Raw genomic sequence first — 21,720 nt, 5'->3', positions numbered from 1 at the left:
TACCCTTTGCCAACTCACATGTTCTGGTTAGTGCTACCAGCTCAGCAACTTGTGCTGAGTGAGGTGGACCAAGGGGTTCAGCTTCTATGATACCTTTGTCATCTACAACTGCGTATGCGGTGCACAGGTCTCCTGAGTCCGTCTGTCTGTGACAACTACCGTCAGTGTAAAAGGTAAGATCTACGTCTTCCAGTGGGTTGTCACTAATGTCAGGTCTCTCAGTGAAAGTCTGGTTCAAGTATTCCATACAATCATGCGTATCAGTGTCTGTACTAAATCCTCCTTCACCATCGTTCTCATCCTCCTTTGTGCATGACAAGGCACACTCAGCAAATAAGTTGCAGGATTTAGTGTGCTACACCTTTTTATGGTGATGTTTACAGGGGCCATCAGTGATAGTTCCCATTTTTGTAATCCGAGTGGATGAGACATGTCTGGTTGGGCGGAGTTTAGCATGGCTGATACTGCATGAGGTGTATGGATTGTCAGGTCATGTCCTAACACTATGGTGGTCATTCCGAGTTGATCGCTCGTTATTTTTTTTCGCAACGGAGCGATTAGTCGCTAATGCGCATGCGCAATGTCCGCAGTGCGACTGCGCCAAGTAAATTTGCTATGCAGTTAGGTATTTTACTCACGGCATTACGAGGTTTTTTCTTCGTTCTGGTGATCGTAATGTGATTGACAGGAAGTGGGTGTTTCTGGGCGGAAACTGGCCATTTTATGGGTGTGTGTGTAAAAACGCTGCCGTTTCTGGGAAAAATGCGGGAGTGTCTGAAGAAACGGGGGAGTGTCTGGGCGAATGCTGGGAGTGTTTGTGACGTCAAACCAGGAACGAAACTGAATGAACTGATCGCAGTTGCTGAGTAAGTCTGGAGCTACTCAGAAACTGCTAAGAAGTGTCTATTCACAATTCTGCTAATCTTTCGTTCGCAATTTTACTATGCTAAGATTCACTCCCAGTAGGCGGCGGCTTAGCGTGTGCAAAACTGCTAAAAGCAGCTTGCGAGTGAACAACTCGGAATGAGGGCCTATGTCTTCACTTTTACTTACCAACAAAGCTACGGCTGCAACACTACGTAAGCAAGTGGGGAGAGACTGTGCTACAGTGTACAGCTGTGCACTGTAGTAGACTACCGGTCTGCTGGCATCACCATGTTTCTGGTGCGAATTTGTTGCTGGGTTTGCGGCAGAGTCATGTCACGGATGACCTGTATCCTGTCTGTGGTGAGGTGCCTTAGTCCTTGTGTCAAGCAGTGTCCCAAGTATTTAACCTTTGTGCGGCACAACTGTAATTTATCCTTAGAAACCTTGTGTCCTGTCTGGGAGAGGTGAAACAGAAGCTGTTTAGTGTCTGCCAGGGATGACTCAAATGAATCAGAGCATAACAACAAGTCATCAACATATTGTATCAGCACTGACCCATTCTCAGGTTGAAAGGATTGTAAACAGACATGTAGGGCTTGGGAGAAAATACATGGGCTGTCAATGAAACCTTGGGAGAGACGGGTCCAGGTGTACTGTACTCCCCTGTAGGAGAAAGCAAAAAGGTACTGACTGTTGGGGTGAAAAGGGACAGAAAAGAAAGCAGAGCAGAGGTCAATCACAGTGAAGTACTTAGAGGTAGAGGGAATTTACATGAGGATGACAGCTGGATTGGGCACTACGGGGAATTGGCTCTCGACTATTTTGTTTATCCCCCTTAAATACTGCACTAGGCTGTAACCCCTTTCCCCACTCTTTTTCACAGGGAAGATGGGACTATTGGCTGTGCTGGACGTCCTGACTAGGATGACCTGCTGTAGCAGCCATTCTATGACAAGGTATACTCCTAATTCCACCTCTGGTTTCAGAGGGTACTGAGGGATTTTTGGAGCTATCCTGCCATCCTTTATTTGTACTACTACTGGGGCTACATTTGCCATCAATCCATTGTCCTGTCCATCTTTGGTCCAAAAGGAACCGGTATTTGTAAGATCATTTCCTCTACCTGTGATGGACATGTGTCTAGAACGGTAGAGTGCATCATTAGCCTTTGAGGTGTGTCTAACATATCTTGTACTTCCTGTGTATGGTTCTCAGGGATATCTAAAAACACACCCTCAGGGGTACAATATATGACACACCGCATTTTACATAATAAATCTTTGCCAAGTAGATTAGTCGGAGCCGATGCAGCCAACAAGAAAGAATGTTTGGTATGCAAGGGCCCTATCGTAACCTCTGCAGGTCTAGTCAAAGGATACTGTTGTAGTTTTCCCGTTACTCCCATTGCCAAAATCATTTTCCCCGTGGTCATTACTCCTGTTGGTGTGGTTAGTACAGATCTGGCTGCCCCTGTATCTACAAGAAAGGATTGTGTTGTACCAGCTACCTTGACCATGACCTCATGTTCGTCTCTGAGGCTACTGGTCAACCTCACTGGCTGTAAGATACAGGTGTGACCCCCTTCCTATTGTCGGTATAGTTGTTTTCCCCAGAGGGTGTTGGCAGCTATCATATGTGAGGGATGTAACTGGGATGAATTGGAGGCCTGCCCATCCCTCCTTGGGAGAAATCTATGTGTCTCCCCTCTTGTGGCTCAAAATCCCTTCTATATGTCCCTTGGTCCCGTCTATGTGTTGGGTAGTTCTGTGTACGTGGCTCGTATCTAGGGGCTTGTGGTCCGTTCAGTGTACGGTCCCTGGAGTAATGTCCCTCTCTCCCACAAGTGTAACACCTACTTAACCTTCTTCTCGGTTCTTCAAACACCTGGGGGGTAGGTTGTGTAGGTTGGGCTTCCAGAGCCTGTATACTTACCGCCATCAACCTTTCTCCCTGCTGTTCTTTGTGTTTGAGGCTGTTTTTGTCATGCTCGATAGCAGACTCTCTCAGTGCGTCTACAGTAACCCATCTCCAGTTAGGCAAGGAAGTCTGTACCCTGACTTTCAATGCCTCTTTGAGTCCATCCATTAACACAGAGACAGCCACCTCCCTGTGGTTCGCATCATTCTTTATATCTTCTATCCCAGTGTATTTAGACATTTCTTGTAAGGCTCTATGAAAATATTCGGATGCCAGTTCACTTTCTTTCAGTTTGATAGTGAAAATTTTACTCCATTTTATAATTGTGGGGAAATACAATCCTAGTGGTATGTTAATCTGTCTTACATTCTCCTGATTGTATTCATCAGTCAGAGGACCATCTGCCTCTATTTTACAATCTGCGATAAATTTTTGGGTGTCAATATTTGGGGTTAGGCACACTCTTAACACTGTCCGCCAATTTTTGTTGGTAGGTTCGTGGGCATTAACCCAGATCCTTAATACATTTCTGGCATCCGGTTTAATCTTTCCTGGGATCGGGGAATTCTGAAATGATTGACCGCAGTTCCGACCTGGACCACGGGCAATACATTGCAACATTCCTGATGGGGGTTACTCCCAGGTTATCAGTTCTTCCATTGGGAACTGCTATTACCCCGATAGGGTTTAACCCAACCACGTCACTCTTGTTTGTCTCAGTGCGGGAAGCTACTGTCTCTGTTTTAATGAACAGTCTTATACTTACCGGTGGCTATGATCTCACCCGTCCCTCCAGTGGAAGACACTGCCACTGCTCTTACTGGTTGAGCCGTGCCCACCTGAGTTTCCTGTATGGTGGATGCCTGGGAGAGAGTTGAGATCAGGCTGGGCTCGTTGTCCTCCTCTGAGCTACAACCTTTGGAAGTACTTAGGACAGGGAACACTTTGCATGGGTTAGGGTTAATACAATTTGTAAGTGGATCCCTGTCATTCCCTGGTATGCTATTGGTTGTAGCAGCCTTCTCTCCATCGACATATGGCAGTGGTGGTGCACTCTGTCACGAACCGGTCTCTCACCTCTGCGGGTTCTGGGATTCATCCGTTGCCAGTGCGGTTGCTCGCGGTGCTGTGCGCCCGTGTGGGGACGCGGCGTGATCAGTGGCACAGGTAATGCAGAGTCTGGGAACTGGGAGTGCGGGGACCAAATGGCCTAAGGCACTGCGGTGTGTCTGCTGTATAGGAGGTGGCCATGTTGGAGACCAAATAGGTAATACAGAGCACTTGTGAAAACACCTGTGGGCAGGTGTAAGCCAATCCCGTGCGTGTGCTGCCTTTAAGTAGGCTGGGATCATGTTACTCTGGGCCAGTGCTTTGTTGTATCAACGCTGTGCTCTAGCTCTGAGCTCTCTCCGTGCATTCCTGTGTGATTCCCGTGGTCCAGATATCGCCTCCGTTCCCAGAGGTCCGTCTGCAGCCTTCACTGCTAAAAGATCCACCAGCTCCCCGCTGTGCTGTCAGTTAATTGCATACCTACTGGAAGCAGTTGGATTCCCAGAGTCCTGCATGAGGTTACCTTGTCTGTCTGCTTTCAACCATACAAAGTTTGGAGGATTCCATTTCCCTCAGCTGTTCGTTTGTTCAACTCTGCATTTAACCCATTCATCACCTTGTCATCTACTACAGTTTCACAGTGATCTCCGGAACCCGCAAGTAACCCAATTCAGTACTTTATATTTGCTATGTTGTCATAACAAGGATAATTCTTCACAGTCTCTCAGTTAACTCTCAAAACTCCATTGCAAATCCTTACAGTTATTTCTTCATGTCTGCATTATCCAGTTAATCACATTCTGCAGTTCAGCATCAAAGCTTGTTTATATTTGGACAATTCAACATTTATTCATCAGCTTGTTTTTGCATACAGTACCATGAACATTTCTTTTATTTGTCTTTGAGATTTATCCTGCATATTATTTCTGCCATTCCTGCAATACTTCAGTATGATATGATGATTAACAAACTTGTCATTTAACTCTTTACTGGAATTGTTAATTTCAATAAATATATAGAACGGAACTTTCTTCGTCCTCCCTGCTTTCTTCATACCCCAGCACCTACACCTGTGGTTGGTCCCGGGTTAACGGATTCACAAAAACACCCGGACCTGACAGTAAGCACTGGCCGCATGGATCCGTCAAGTGACCAATTCGCAGGAGGCGGTGCTATGTCAGATATCCTTTCCCGTCTGGAAAACCAGGAGTCTATACAGACACAAATAGTGCAGTTTATGCAAACTATGGCAGACCGTTTAGAGACTCTTCATACGGCTATTAAAACGTCTCAAGTCCAGATTCCAACTCCGGTTGTCCCAGTAACCACTACAGCTTCTCCTGTGACGCTGCCTACGTCCCGCTTGCAGTTACCCTCTCCGAGTAAGTTTGACGGAACTCCAAAACTTTGCAGAGGATTCCTGAATCAATGCGAGATCCAGTTCGAACTGTTGTCCGCCAGTTTCCCATCAGCTCGTTCTAAGGTTGCATATATTATTGCCCTCCTCTCCGGTCAGGCTCTGGAGTGGGCATCACCATTATGGGAAAGAGGTGATCCTATCCTCTCTAATTACAAAGAGTTCGTATCATCCTTCCGGAGAATCTTTGTCGAACCAGGCAGGATCACCTCAGCATCTTTGGAGATTCTCCGTCTACGTCAAGGTTTACGTCCTGTCAGTCAATATATTATTCAGTTTCGCACGTTGTCTTCAGAGTTAAACTGGAATGAGGAGGCCCTGATCGCCGCGTTTTGGAATGGACTTTCTGAGAGAATCAAGGATGATTTAACTATCCGGGATGTGCCTACTAAACTGGATGAATTGATTTCTCTCTGTAACAAACTTGACCTACGCTACAGGGAGCGATGTTTAGAGAAATCCAGGGCAGAGCGATCCAGTCCACGTTATCATCCTAGTCCTCGACAAGATTCTTCATCACAGTCTCCGGTGACGACAGAAGAACCTATGCAGATTGGGCGCTCTCGCCTCACAGAGGAAGAACGACTTCGTCGTCGACAGGGTAACCTCTGCATGTACTGTGGGTCCTCCGAACATTTAGTTAAATTCTGCAAACTCCGACCGGGAGACTCTCGCCTCCTAGCCTATTCAAGAGAGGTTAAGCTAGGAGTTACTTTAGAATCACGTTCTGGGAAAGAGCCAACCTTGTCTATTAAATTAGAAGTTCCAAGTTCTACAGTGAAAGTTTCAGCTCTCCTAGATTCCGGGGCAGCCGAGAACTTCATCTCCTCAGCCTTTGTCATACGGTCTAAAGTTCAAACCATGCGTCTGGAAGCAGCAGTTGCTGTTACAGCAGTGGATGGAAGTCGAATTCCAGATGGTATAATTACTCATCGAACCGTATGTCTCAAGATGAAAGTTGGTGTGCTCCATTCCGAATACCTCTCCTTCTACGTGATTCCCAAAGCCTCTCAAGATGTGATACTTGGTTTACCTTGGCTGCAGAAACATAATCCTCAACTTAATTGGCAAACCATGGAAGTCCTTTCGTGGGGTAAATCTTGTACCAAGGACTGTGTAGCTTCAATTGTACCTCTCCGGTCAATTAGCCTTCTCGATCTACCTCCGGTGTATCAATCCTTTGCGGATGTTTCCAGTAAACAAGCAGCAGACTCTCTACCTCCTCATCGCGAATGGGACTGCCCAGTCGTCCTGGTTCCGGGCAAAACCCCTCCTAGGGGACAAATTTATCCGCTATCCATCCCAGAGACGCAAGCTATCCGAGATTGGTCCACTCCTACAACTCTCAAGGGGATTCAGCGATTTCTTGGCTTTGCTAATTTCTATAGGAGATTCATTAAGAATTATTCTACGTTAGCTGCTCCCATCACAGCCCTAACTCGCAAGGGAGCAAATCCTACGAACTGGTCTTCTGAAGCAATCAAAGCCTTCTCTGATTTAAAGCAAGCCTTTGTGTCAGCCCCCATTCTTCGACAGCCTGATTTGAATTGTCCCTTTCTACTAGAGGTGGATGCATCTACAGAAGCAGTAGGAGCTGTGTTGTCACAAGTCTTTGAAGATAAAAAAGTCCATCCTTGCGGATATTTCTCCCGAAAGTTCCTCCCGGCCGAGCGTAATTATGCAATCGGCGAGCAAGAATTACTTGCCATCAAGTTGGCATTTGAGGAGTGGAGATACCTTCTAGAAGGAGCACAACATCGCATTACAGTATATACTGATCATAAGAATCTTCTATATCTGCAGTCAGCTCAGTGCTTAAATCAACGACAAGCTCGATGGGCGCTTTTCTTCACACGATTTAATTTCAAGCTCACCTATCGTCCAGGATCTCAGAACAAAAAGGCAGATGCCCTTTCTCGGTTCTTTGCGTCTTCTGAATCAAATGATGCTACCACGAATCAAGCCAATGTGAATTCTACTTCCTTTTTAATGACTCGAACCTCTCCAGTTCCTCCGCCTGGTAAGACCTTTGTCGCCACAAATCTTCGAAAACGGCTGCTTACCTGGGCTCACTCCTCTTCCTTCATGGGTCATCCTGGGGTTCTAAAGACTCTCAAGTTTATTCAACAGTCTTATTGGTGGCCACGTCTCAAAGCCGATGTCCAAGAGTTTATTGCAGCATGTCCTAAATGTGCCCAACATAAGAGTCCAAGAAGTTCTCCACCAGGTTTATTACATCCATTATCCATACCCAAACAACCATGGACTCATATCTCAATGGATTTCGTGACCGATCTACCTCCATCAAAAGGGCGAAATACCATTTGGGTGATAGTGGATCGATTTTCGAAAATGGCACATTTCATTCCATTAACTGGGTTACCATCAGCCCCTTTATTAGCCAGATTGTTCATCTCTGAAATCTTCAAGTTGCATGGCCTCCCTCGAGAGATCATCTCTGATCGGGGAACACAGTTTGTGGCCAAGTTTTGGAGGTCGCTTTGTTCATCTTTAAATGTCAAGTTGAACTTTTCTTCTGCATATCATCCTCAGACAGATGGACAAACTGAGAGAGTAAACCAAGACCTTGAAACATTTCTCCGGCTATATATATCGTCCTCACAGGATGACTGGGTTGACTACCTTCCATTGGCAGAATTTGCTCATAATAATCTCTTCCATTCGTCTTCAGAATCTACGCCCTTTTATATTAACTTCGGCTTTCATCCTCGTGTGCCAGAGTTCCATCCATTGCCAGCCCTAGAGGTTCCAGCAGCAGATCAAGAGCTTCAACGTCTATCCAGAATCTGGAGTTGTGTGCGTAAGTCGTTGGTCAAAACTTCCGCTCGTTATAAATCTTTTGCAGATAGAAAACGTAAAGCTGTACCGAATTACAAGGTGGGAGACCAAGTTTGGATTTCTACGCGCAATCTCAGGTTCAAAGTTCCTTCTAAGAAATTTGCTCCCAAGTTTATTGGTCCATTTCCCATTGTAAAAGTACTCAACCCTGTGTCATACAAAGTCAAGTTGCCACCATCTTTGAGAATTCCTAACGCCTTTCATACATCTTTACTGAAGCCTTTGATTCTCAATAAGTTCCGTACTACCCAGTCCAAATCTCCTAAAGTTCACTCTTTGCAGAATGAGGAATTTGAAGTTAAAAAGATTGTGGACTCACGTTCCCGATATGGACGTTTACAGTTTCTGGTCGACTGGAAGGGTTACGGTCCGGAGGAGAGATCCTGGGTTTTCTCTGAAGATGTTCATGCTCCAAGACTGGTACAGAAATACTTCTCCAAAAATCCTGATAAGGTTCAAAGGTGTTCGGAGACCACCCTTAGAAGAGGGGGTACTGTCACGAACCGGTCTCTCACCTCTGCGGGTTCTGGGATTCATCCGTTGCCAGTGCGGTTGCTCGCGGTGCTGTGCGCCCGTGTGGGGACGCGGCGTGATCAGTGGCACAGGTAATGCAGAGTCTGGGAACTGGGAGTGCGGGGACCAAATGGCCTAAGGCACTGCGGTGTGTCTGCTGTATAGGAGGTGGCCATGTTGGAGACCAAATAGGTAATACAGAGCACTTGTGAAAACACCTGTGGGCAGGTGTAAGCCAATCCCGTGCGTGTGCTGCCTTTAAGTAGGCTGGGATCATGTTACTCTGGGCCAGTGCTTTGTTGTATCAACGCTGTGCTCTAGCTCTGAGCTCTCTCCGTGCATTCCTGTGTGATTCCCGTGGTCCAGATATCGCCTCCGTTCCCAGAGGTCCGTCTGCAGCCTTCACTGCTAAAAGATCCACCAGCTCCCCGCTGTGCTGTCAGTTAATTGCATACCTACTGGAAGCAGTTGGATTCCCAGAGTCCTGCATGAGGTTACCTTGTCTGTCTGCTTTCAACCATACAAAGTTTGGAGGATTCCATTTCCCTCAGCTGTTCGTTTGTTCAACTCTGCATTTAACCCATTCATCACCTTGTCATCTACAACAGTTTCACAGTGATCTCCAGAACCCGCAAGTAACCCAATTCAGTACTTTATATTTGCTATGTTGTCATAACAAGGATAATTCTTCACAGTCTCTCAGTTAACTCTCAAAACTCCATTGCAAATCCTTACAGTTATTTCTTCATGTCTGCATTATCCAGTTAATCACATTCTGCAGTTCAGCATCAAAGCTTGTTTATATTTGGACAATTCAACATTTATTCATCAGCTTGTTTTTGCATACAGTACCATGAACATTTCTTTTATTTGTCTTTGAGATTTATCCTGCATATTATTTCTGCCATTCCTGCAATACTTCAGTATGATATGATGATTAACAAACTTGTCATTTAACTCTTTACTGGAATTGTTAATTTCAATAAATATATAGAACGGAACTTTCTTCGTCCTCCCTGCTTTCTTCATACCCCAGCACCTACACCTGTGGTTGGTCCCGGGTTAACGGATTCACAAAAACACCCGGACCTGACACACTCGCATTCACATTCCTGATTGGTTTGGAACTTGCTACACGAGCAAGCTCCCTTTGCATTTCTCCCTCTTGTTGCCATATGTTCAAACAGTCGTTATGCCTGATCCTTGTTTTCTTGGATTTTATCAGACATATCCTATTTCTAACATTTTGCAGCACCTCTGGTTCAAAACTACCAACCCTAGGAAATGATGCCCTGTCTTCAACAGTCATACGTATCTATGCATCACAAAAAGCCTCCGTGTAGAGACCGTACTTCCTACTCATTATATACCGAGTGCACCCTCTTGGTCTCTGCTCCTCAGCCTGAACCCTAGCTCCAGAACACCTCTCGCATGCCCATTTGGCTCCCACTGTGGGCTTTTTCACAACACACCAAAATGGCCCACATGAGACAATGGAGAAAAGTTACTTACCGAGCGCTTTTCACCCGCTCCTGCCTCCGCTGGCCAATGCCATGGTCCACTCCAATAGTGACCCCCGCGTACCCAGACTAGGCCCCTACCAGACCTCTCAGCACTGGAAGTATTGAAGTATTAACAGCAATAAATTAATACCTCACCTTTTTCAGTGGAGGTTACAGGCCTGATCCTTTTGAGTTTCTATCCACTGGAATTTTGTTGGGTGAGAAGCAACTTATCGATCACCCTTTCCAGTGAATGTCCACCAGGAAGATTTCCTAAGAGAGAGTCAGCGAAAAATTCCTTTACTTTACACAAATCACATCTGCGTATGCTTTACACAGTGCGTATGATGATGCAATTGCGCTAGATCACGCAAATGGTATCACGTTGCACCACGTATCACACACACAGACGTGCGGTCCAATTGCACGGCTTATAGATACTTGTTATCTGTACGCCCTACGATCATGGGAGTCGAATTCACAAGCTGCGCTTCACAGCCGGAGCATAACACCAACCCTTTGGTCAATATATCACGCTCCTCTGCACGTTTTACCTTGAAAGAAAAACACACACACTACATGCCTCAATACCAATAAAACGTAAGATCGCTAACCTTCACGCCACCGAGCCTCTGCTAACTCAGTGTCTCACCGACGAGATCCCGCTTTGTCCTGGTTCAATCCACTCACACTTTCTTTCAACAGCCCCACACTTTTAGATTTTCTGTACAGAAAAAAAATCACTCCCTTTGGTCAATAACTTGTCCCAGAGGTACTACACTTATAATAAGATTTTCAGTAATCTGTCTAAAATCGGATAATTACTTGTTAATGTTCAACCATAATCCTTTTATCCCACCTTTAAAACTGACTTCTATTATGTGGCTGACTTCCGCTTGCGTAAGTGCGCACTCACGTTTCTCTAGTGCCACGTGCGTACCCGTGCGTCACTATATACGTGTCCACATACTATTGTACTATGCCACATGTATACTTGCGTACGCAAGTGTGTATCGCTGCGTACCACTGCACGCAGCTTGCCACACTGCTTTACCTAACTCTGGCAATACAACAATAATAATAAAACACTATTTGTATTGTATTGTTGTAGTTAGATAAATGCTTCCACGTTCCCTTCCACGTTCCCCTGCCGGAAAGCTTCCGCTTCGTGCTACCCAAACCTTTAGGCAGTAACGGAGCTTCACTTATGAAATGCAATCTTCTATTATGCGATTAATACACAATACACTTTTTCCCTACACACCCTGAAAGTCACCCACGTGGATAACTTCCGTTGAGTGCTGGCCAAACTTTTAGGCCAGGACCAAGTTTTGTATGTGCTTTTACAAATACCCACTAAACAAATACCATAAGTGTATAACAAATGACTTATCCGATTTTATGCAGATCTAAAAATGACTATTACAACCTATGGCAACAATATGAGAATATATGCAAAGTATCTGTACGCTAATAACACACAATAAAATTCCTTTTCCTTGCTGTCCCGCGGTCCGCACCAGCACCTCTGAGACTATACAGGACAGACGTGGTTTAACAACATTAGGTAGTTTTAACACAAAACAAGATTGTTTTACTTTAGTCGCGTCCTCCACCCTTTGTTGTTAGACCAAAGTCTGATAGGCCCTGCAAGTCCGCGAGTGTGAGATGAAACGAACGAGCTCCCAACTGTAAAGTTTGATTTACTTACAAGGAAAATGCAATATCTAATCACACTGTGGCTCGGGCCGCAGCGGCCGCTACATGTAAACAATAACCACTAAGATGTGTATGCACGTTGCGTAAACACGCCGACACGCTGTACGCACAATGCAGTGACGGGATCGATATGAAATACCTCCAATCAAAATCCCGACGTTCAAAATCCCGACACCAATTGACCGATGGTCAAAATCCCGACAAGGTCAGAATCCCGACATGGACAAAATACCGACATTTAAAATACCGACAGGTCAAAAAACCGACATGCAATTTTTTGTTGTTTTTTGTGTGAATGTCGACATAAGTCAACATGGACACCATATAAAGTGTACCGCGTCCCCTCGCATGGCTCGCTGCGCTCGCCATGCTTTGGGCACGGTGCCTCGCTGCGCTCGGCACACTATTATATTCCCCCTCCAGGTCCACTGGGATTGTAAAGTATGAACAAGTCGGTTTCAATGAAAAAAATCATGAAAAACTCATGTTGGTATTTTGACCTGTCGGCATTTTACATGTCGGTATTTTGACCTTGTCGGTATTTTAAATGTCGGTATTTTATCCATGTCGGGATTTTGACCTTGTCGGGATTTTGACCATCGGTCAATTGGTGTCGGGATTTTGAACGTCGGGATTTTGATTGGAGGTAAACTGACTGCATCCCGCAGCGACACGTGTGGCTGAATACACCTTATCCCCAAACAAGAATGGAATGCGCCACCAGTAGTTAAATGTTATGTTGTGGTCCAACGCATCAACAATATTTACTCAAAAGATACACGTAAAGATACAACAGTAATACAGGGAAGAGCTACAACCAATAGTACATACGTTTGTTCGCCAGCGCTCCCGCATCCAGGCCTCAGTCAGTCTTAGCAAGATGACCTTCAGAGAATAGACTGAGCCTGGTCAGGAAGCCTTTATTTTATACAATGGGTCCAAATACAATACAATGGGGAATGTAAGCTCTTCTTCCATAGGTCAAGGGGCCTGTCATTTACAGTACATGAGGGGTCATAGGTTGGTTTGAATGAGTGGGGTGGGGTGTGGTTACAGATTTCAATTATTGGTTTCACTTGTAGTAGTCCTCTACTTAAGTCCAGTGGTGTAGGCTGTGCAAAGCCATTTGGCTGTGCATTTATGATGTAAGCGTGCATTTTTATCAAAGCGTGATAAAATTGACACATAACCGCAGCGTTCCAACAGCGTTCAAACGAAGTGAAAAAGAAGGAAAACAGAAGCACACCAATCTAACAAAACAAAAAAACCAGAGGAACTAATAACAAATGTGAGTCACTTACTCTTCAGACCACTCACCTCCTGATTGTTGCATCTGATTAAATAGCACGGAACTACCTTACTTGGACATTTCATAAACCATCCATTTTACCAACAAATGCTTGTATCTGTATTATTGGAATTTTGTTTCATGCACAGCTGCACCAATGCAATCTTACCTACAAACACCTAAAATATCTTACATAACCACCATTGCTTCTAAAACCTCACAATCTTTTCATTACATACGGTCCAAATACATCTCAACACCCACTTTATCTACACTTCTGATTCATTTCATACTAAATCTACACCCATTGAGCCGACACTGCTTTTCTCATCTACATTTCTGCAATTCTTCAGCTCTGACTCCCTTACAGCCTCCACTCCTACTTCCACTTTCCCTCAACCTATTTACCTACTAAACACTATGTCAAGGCTTCTTATACTCCCCACATTACTCAGTGTCTACCTAATCATGTATCTTTATCCTTCCCCCCTAGTCTCCTACACCTCCTGCTCCCTCCCCTCCTCAGTCTCCCCTCCATCTCTCTGTATTCTTTCCCCTCCTTTCCTGTTACCCCACTTTCACTCACCTCTGCCCCATGGTCCTGCTACCCCACCACTCAGCCCTGCTCCCTCCCTTCCCTGTCACCTCCCCACACCCCCATCCACATCACACTGACCTCCCTCCCTGCCCACCTCCTGCAGTTTCCCCTCCTAGCTCTGGCAGCCGCACCATCACTACTCTCTCATCATCCCTGCCCTCAAAGTTAATCTCACCTCATCGCTACAGCAACCCTGATAATCTCATTCACATCTCTCCCACAAACTCATACCCCCTCTCCTGTGCCTTCTGGAATGCCAGATCTGTTTGTAACAAACTAGTCCCCACTCATGACCTTTTCATTTCCAACTCCCTACACCTACTAGCCATTACTGAAACTTGGATTACGCCCTCTGACACTACTTCTCCTGCTGCTCTCTCTGCTGGGGGCCTCACATTCACACACACACCCCGACCTGGGGGTCGCCCTGGGGGTGGTGTTGGGGTCCTTTTACCTTCTAGTTACTCCTACCAACTCATACCACCAGAACCATCCCTTACATTCTCTACATTTGAGGTCCATACTATACGCCTGTTCCAACCAGTCCATCTTAGAGTAGCTGTCATTTATCGCCCCCCTGGCACTGCTTCCAAATTCATCGACAACTTTGCTTCCTGGCTTCCTCAGTTCCTCTCTTCTGACATTCCCTCCATTATCCTAGGTAATTTCAACATCCCTATTGACATCCCCACACAATCCCCTGCCTCTAAACTCCTTAACCTCACCTCTTCAGTTGGTCTCTCCCAGTGGACCTCCTCACCCTCCCATGTGAATGGGAGCTCACTGGATCTGGTCTTCACTCACCGCTGTGATATTTCTGATTTTTCCAATTCCCCACATCCACTCTCTGACCACCACCTGCTCTCCTTTAACCTATCTCTCTCGACTTCCCCATCTCTACCTCCCAAGGCTACCATCACTAAGCGTAACATTGAGGCTATTGACACCACATTTCTTTCCTCCCTGTTTGACTCTCTCCTCTCTCTTATTCTCTCTCTCTCATGCCCTGAACAAGCCACTTCCATATACAATGCATCCCTTACTTCTGCTCTTGACTCTGTTGCTCCACCAACCACTATTCACCCTCGCAAATTAACACCTCAACCCTGGCACACCAAATGCACCAGATATCTGCAAAAATGCTCACGTACTGCTGAGCAACACTGGAGGAAATCACGCTCTAAGGCAGACTTCCTCCATTTCAAACTTATGCTCTCATCCTTCAGTGCTGCCCTTTCTCTTGCTAAACAGTCATACTTCAAGAACCTCATCTCCTCCCAGTCTTCCAACCCCCGGCGCCTCTTTGCCACTCTCAACTCACTTCTCTGCCCACCTCCACCTCGTCTCCCTTCCTCACTCTCTGCTCTTGACTTTGCCACTTACTTCACATCCAAAATTTACTCCATACGTAAGGACATCACATAACACCAGACCATCAGTAACCAGCTTTTCCCCATCCCTTACCACCCCTCCCCATCCCTCCCACCTACTCTGACCTCTTTCTCCCATGCAACTGGAGAGGAAGTCATGGCCCTCATTCGTTCCTGTCCCCTCACCACCTTCCCACTTGACCCTATCCCCTCCCACCTCCTCCGCTACCTCTCTCCTTCTTCTTGTTCCCATCTTTCCCACCTTCTCAATCTCTCCCTCTCAACAGGCACTGTCCCCTCTGCCTTCAAGCATGCACTCATCTCTCCTATTCTTAAAAAACCTACACTTGATCCAAACACTCTCTCCAACTACCGACCCATCTTTCTCCTCCCTTTTGCCTCCAAACTCCTTGAGCGTATTGTCTACAACCGCCTTACTTCCTTTATTTCCTCACACTCACTACTTGACCCATTCCAGTCTTGCTTCCGTCCTCTCCACTCCACTGAAACTGCCCTTACAAAAGTATGCAATGACCTCCATGCTGCTAAATCTAAGGGACACTACTCTCTACTTATTCTACTTGATCTCTCTGCTGCTTTTGACACTGTGGACCATCCTCTCCTACTGCAAATCCTTCACTCCATTGGTTTGTGCGACCCTGCCCTCTCTTGGCTGTCTTCCTACCTCTCTGACCGTTCATTCTCTGTCTCTTCTCATGACTCCACCTCCCCCTCACTTCCACTAACTGTAGGTGTACCCCAAGGTTCTGTCCTTGGTCCTCTACTCTTCTCTCTCTACACATCCTCACTAGGTAAGCTCATTAGTTCTTTTGGTTTCCAATATCATCTCTATGCTGATGACACCCAAATCTCTTTCCTCTCCAGACCTCTCCCCTGCTCTCCTCACTCGTATCTCCAACTGTCTCTCTGCTACCTCTTCCTGGATGTCCCAGCACTTTCTTAAACTTAACAGGTCTAAGACAGAGCTGATCATCTTTCCTCCTTCCCGCATAACCTCACCTCCTACAATCACATTATCTATTGATGTCACTGCTATCTCCTCTAGCCCCCAAGTGCGCTGTCTTGGAGTAATCCTTGACTCCTTCCTCTCCTTCAAACCACACATTCAGCACCTCTCGCAAACCTGACGTTTTCATCTAAAAAATATTTCCAGGATCAGACCCTTTCTGACCCAGGATGCTACTAAGACTCTTATCCACTCACTGGTCATCTCCAGACTGGATTACTGTAATCTCCTCCTGACTGGCATTCCTGACAAACACCTCTCTCCACTCCAATCTATCCTCAATGCTGCTGCCCTGCTCATTTTCCTCACCAAACGCACTACGTCTACCTCTCCTCTCTTACTAGACCTTCACTGGCTCCCCTTCCCTTTCAGAATACATTTCAAGCTTCTCACACTCGCTTACAAAGCCCTCACCCACTCCTCTCCCATCTACATCTCTGATCTTATCTCCCTTTACACTCCCACCCGTCCTCTTCACTCTGCTAATGCACGACGACTTTCCTGCCTACGGATTACCTCCTCCCACTCCTACCTCCAAGATTTTTCGCGTGCTGCACCACTTCTCTGGAATTCCCTACCTCTCCCCCTCAGACTCTCCACCTCTCTACAAAACTTCAAACGGGCCCTCAAGACCCACTTCTTTACCAAACCCAGCCAAATCTCATCCTAACCCTCTGTTCTACACTCTCTATGTACCCCATCTGTGTCACCTCTGTCTGTCTATCCCTCCCCTTTAGAATGTAAGCTCTCAAGAGCAGGGCCCTCTTCCCTCATGTGCTTATCCTTTCTTACTTTAATAATCTTCAACTGCATCAACTCCAGCAGTCTTCTGCCACCTGATACTTATTCCAGTGTCATCTGCTGATGTAACTATGTTTATTTACCCTGTACTTGTCCTATACTGTCATCAACTGTAAGTTGCTGTTTTCCTGTTTGATTATTTATGTACTCTGTAATTGGGCGCTGCGGAACCCTTGTGGCGCCATATAAATAAAGGATAATAATAATAATAATAATAATGAGTGGGCGATGCTTGGTCCAGGTGTACTTGCAGGTCTCCACCTCCGGGTTCCCGCCGAATATCATGAGTACAGTATTTACAGTATTTGTGAATGTTACAAGAAACATGCGATTAACTGCACATAACAACCGGGACATAGATCTCGAAATACTGCACATCTGGATACCAAACACTAAGTCCTAACCTTGCTCTGTCCCCTCGCATCCTGTAAAGCTGGATATCTCTATTGTTCTACCCTTTGAGTAATGTAACTTGCTGGGCAATGTGTGTGGAGACTATGTGTAAATAGTGCACTATATGAATTGAATATTTAATATGTCTTTGTAGCTTTACTGTGCGAATGCGTATGCTATCGTATATACTCATACCACGTGCCAATACGCAAGGCTCGTGGAGCAGTGTACCCAGTGTGCGTGTATACGTACGCACGGCTAAAACGTGCAGGCACAGAGGCCACTCTGTGTGGTGTTTGCACGTGAAGTGTGTGTATAATATTTTCGACTTCGACAAGGGGGACTTAGCTCCCCACAGAACACAAATATGCTGATCTCTGAATGTGCAGAGATCAGCTGCAGCAGGGGGACTGGGGATCAGTCTCCCTGCCCCAAACTCTTCTGCACTGTCTGCAACAAGGTCAGGGGGAGAGGCTATAACATCGGGGGGGGGGGGGGTGTAAATGGGGGGTATCATCTGGCACTAGGAGGCGTTATGCTGCCCCATAAAATGATTCTTTGTTCTGGCTGGGGAATATACTACTACTACTATTACTACTACTACTGCTACTACTACTACTACTACTACTGCTAATACTGCTGCTACTACTACTACTACTATTACTAGTAATAATAATATTTAAAAAAAATATATAGTGGAAAATGGGGAGGGGGTGGGGTACTTAACTGGGGCCCATTGACACTGGTGGTGAGGGTGGAGGATCTTCCAGGGGATCTGTTACCACCAGGGGGTGCGGGGATTGATAATTCAGGCAATCTTATGCCACGAGGGGCAATATTTCTGCTTGAGAGTGGGAAGTAACATTAGAAAGGGGTCCTATGGATACAGGGTTGGGATGCAAATAAAATATTTAAATATATCTTTATAAATTCTTTTAAACTTTATTAAATAAAAAAATACAATTTCTGCGCGGTTTTGGCAAAAAAAAATTGTCAGCAAGCGGTTCATAATGTCATTGTGTGACTCTGTAAGTGGGTGTGTTTAGCACAAACTATTTGGGTTTATTTATATCTGTCCATGTGTTGTTGTTATTATTATTATTATTTATTATTACTATTATTATTATTATTATTATTATCCATTACTTACATGGCATCACAAGGGTTCCACAGTGCCTTACATAAACAGAAGCATAATGAACAACACAAGAAAAGTGAGTTATAGCACTGCCGAAACTAGGATTTTCATCACCGGGGGCAGGGCAGTAATTTGTTGCAGTGGGGTGGTGGGATGATGAATGGAGCAGTGGCTGGATGTAGCAGGTGCCTGCGGTATCTCTCCAACGCAGTGATCTGCAGTGTGGTGAGGAAGACCCTTTCCTTTCATACTAATGTATAAGCCAGAGTTTCAGCAAATTTCCAGCAGTATGTACTCATACCTCCCAACATGACCCTCTCCAGGAGGGACGCAATGCTCTGCTCCTGGACTTCCCTCTTAATATATGATTGCCGTCACCTGTGCTGAAACACCTTTCTTATCCATTAACCTGTTCAACACAGGTGCCGGCAATCATACATTAAGAGGGAAGTCCAGAAGCAGAGCATTGTGTCCCTCCTGGAGAGGGTCGTGTTGGGAGGTATGTGTACTGCTGCACCTGTGTACAATGCCAACATGTATATACTGCTGCACCTGTGTACAATGCCAACATGTATATACTGCTGCACCTGTGTACAATGCTAACATGTATATACTGCTGCACCTGTGTACAATGCCAACATGTATATACTGCTGCTCCTGTGTATAATGGCCCTCATTCTGAGTTGATCGCTAGCTGCCGTTGTTCGCAGCGCAGCGCTCAGGCTAAAATTCAGCACTTCTGAGCATGCGTATGGTGCGCACTGCGCACGCGCGACGTACTTTCACAAAAGCCTATGCAGTTTCACACAAGGTCTAGCGACGCTTTTCAGTCGCACTGTTGACCGCTGAGTGATTGACAGGTAGTGGGTGTTTCTGGGAGGTAACTGACCGTTTTCCGGGAGTGTGCTGAAAAACGCAGGCGTGTCAGATACAAACGCAGGCGTGCCTGGGGAAAGGGGGGAATGGATGGCTGAACGCAGGGCGTGTTTGTGACGTCAAACCAGGAACTAAATAGTCTGAAGTGATCGCAAGGTAGGAGTAGGTCTGCAGCTACTCTGAAACTGCTTGAAAAATTTTAGTCGCCGTTCTGCGATCCTTTCGTTCGCACTTCTGCTAAACTAAGATACACTCCCAGAGGGCGGCGGCATAGCATTTGCACTGCTGCTAAAAGTAGCTAGCGAGCGATCAACTCGGAATGAGGGCCAATGCCCACATGTATATACTGCTGCACCTGTGTATAATGCCCACATGTATATACTGCTGCACCTGTGTATAATGCCCACATGTATATACCGCTGCTCCTGTGTATAATGTCCACATGTATATACTGCTGCTCATGTGTATAATACCCACACGTATATACTGCTGCACCTGTGTATAATGCCCACATGTATATACCGCTGCTCCTGTGTATAATGTCCACATGTATATACTGCTGCTCATGTGTGTAATACCCACACGTATATACTGCTGCACCTGTGTATAATGCCCACATGTATATACCGCTGCTCCTGTGTATAATGTCCACATGTATATACTGCTGCTCATGTGTATAATACCCACACGTATATACTGCTGCACCTGTGTATAATGCTCACATGTATATACTGCTGCTCCTGTGTATAATGCACACATGTATATACTGCTGCTCCTGTGTATAATGCTCACATGTATATACTGCTGCTCCTGTGTATAATGCCCACATGTATATACTGCTGCTCCTGTGTATAATGCACACATGTATATACTGCTGCTCCTGTGTATAATGCCCACATGTATATACTGCTGCTCCTGTGTATAATGACCACAAGTATATACTGCTGCACCTGTGTATAATGCACACATGTATATACTGCTGCACCTGTGTATAATGCCCACATGTATATACTGCTGCACCTGTGTATAATGCCCACATGTACATACTGCTGCTTCTGTGTATAATGCCGACATGTATATACTGCTGCTCCTGTGTATAATGCCGACATGTATATACCGCTGCACCTGTGTATAATGCCCACAAGTATATACTGCTGCTCCTGTGTATAATGCCCACATGTATATACTGCTGCTCCTGTGTATAATGCCCACAAGTATATACTGCTGCTCCTGTGTATAATGCCGACATGTATATACTGCTGCTCCTGTGTATAATGCCCACAAGTATATACTGCTGCTCCTGTGTATAATGCACACATGTATATACTGCTGCTCCTGTGTATAATGCCCACATGTATATACTGCTGCTCCTGTGTATAATGCACACATGTATATACTGCTGCTCCTGTGTATAATGCCCACATGTACCCTTGGGCTTATGTATTGTCTGTAAATCATGTCTGTGTCATGCTGTGTGTATGTCTCATACTACTGGTCTGTGGTTAAGATGCCGGCTGTCGTTATCCCGATCGTAAGTATAGTGGGAGGGTTAGGGGTGGGGGGTTAGGCTTAGCCGCCACCCGAGGGGGGGGGGGGTGGGGGGGGTTAGGGTTAGGCTGCAGGGAGGGGTGTACGGATAGGCACCACAGGGAGATTAGATTTAGGCATACCCCGGGGGGTGGGGGGTGGGGTTTAGAGTTAGACTATGGGGCGTTTGGAGGGAGGGCTTCTGACGTCAGCTCCGGGCCCGATCATTGCACTGGAAGAGTAAGTCCTGGGCTGTGCTTCTGTTTGTGTAGCTCTCCTGCACATGCGATCGCACCCCTGCCCAGCAGTTTCCCCCTCCCCCTGTAGGTGGCGACTACCTGATCGCAGGGATACAAAAAATGCACCCTAGCGATCAGGTCTGAATTAGGCCCACAGTTGGGGTAATGACCCTCAATTCCTTCACATGTGTGGTCTGGTTGGGATAGGACAGGGAGTGGCCGGGGGGCGCCTGAAAAGCCTAAAAATTGTGATGCCAAATGCAGAATAAGGCAAATATTCCTTTGGCGTCGGCATTCCAAGCAGCGTCTGTACTTTGACTGCCGGGATCCCCCACCGTCTGGATCCTGACCGGATCCCCTTTGAACAGTTTTAAAATTTGCCACCTATGCTAGCGTGCCTGTCCTAAATACTTAATCAAGACACATAAGTTAATTACATATAAAAATTGTGGAAACAAGTATACATGTCATTCGCATGTCCTTTTTGTAATAAGATAATACAAATAAGGTCTAAGAGTGAAAATAGCGAAGGTAGGAATAATTGCTTTATTATTTATGTATGTATGTATGTATGTATGTATGTATTTATGTGTGTGTGTGTGTGTATAATTGTATGTAT

The sequence above is a fragment of the Pseudophryne corroboree genome, chromosome 6 (assembly GCF_028390025.1).
Source record: "Pseudophryne corroboree isolate aPseCor3 chromosome 6, aPseCor3.hap2, whole genome shotgun sequence".
In the NCBI taxonomy this organism is placed as follows: Eukaryota; Metazoa; Chordata; class Amphibia; order Anura; family Myobatrachidae; genus Pseudophryne; species Pseudophryne corroboree.
This window is presented reverse-complemented; position numbering follows the sequence as displayed.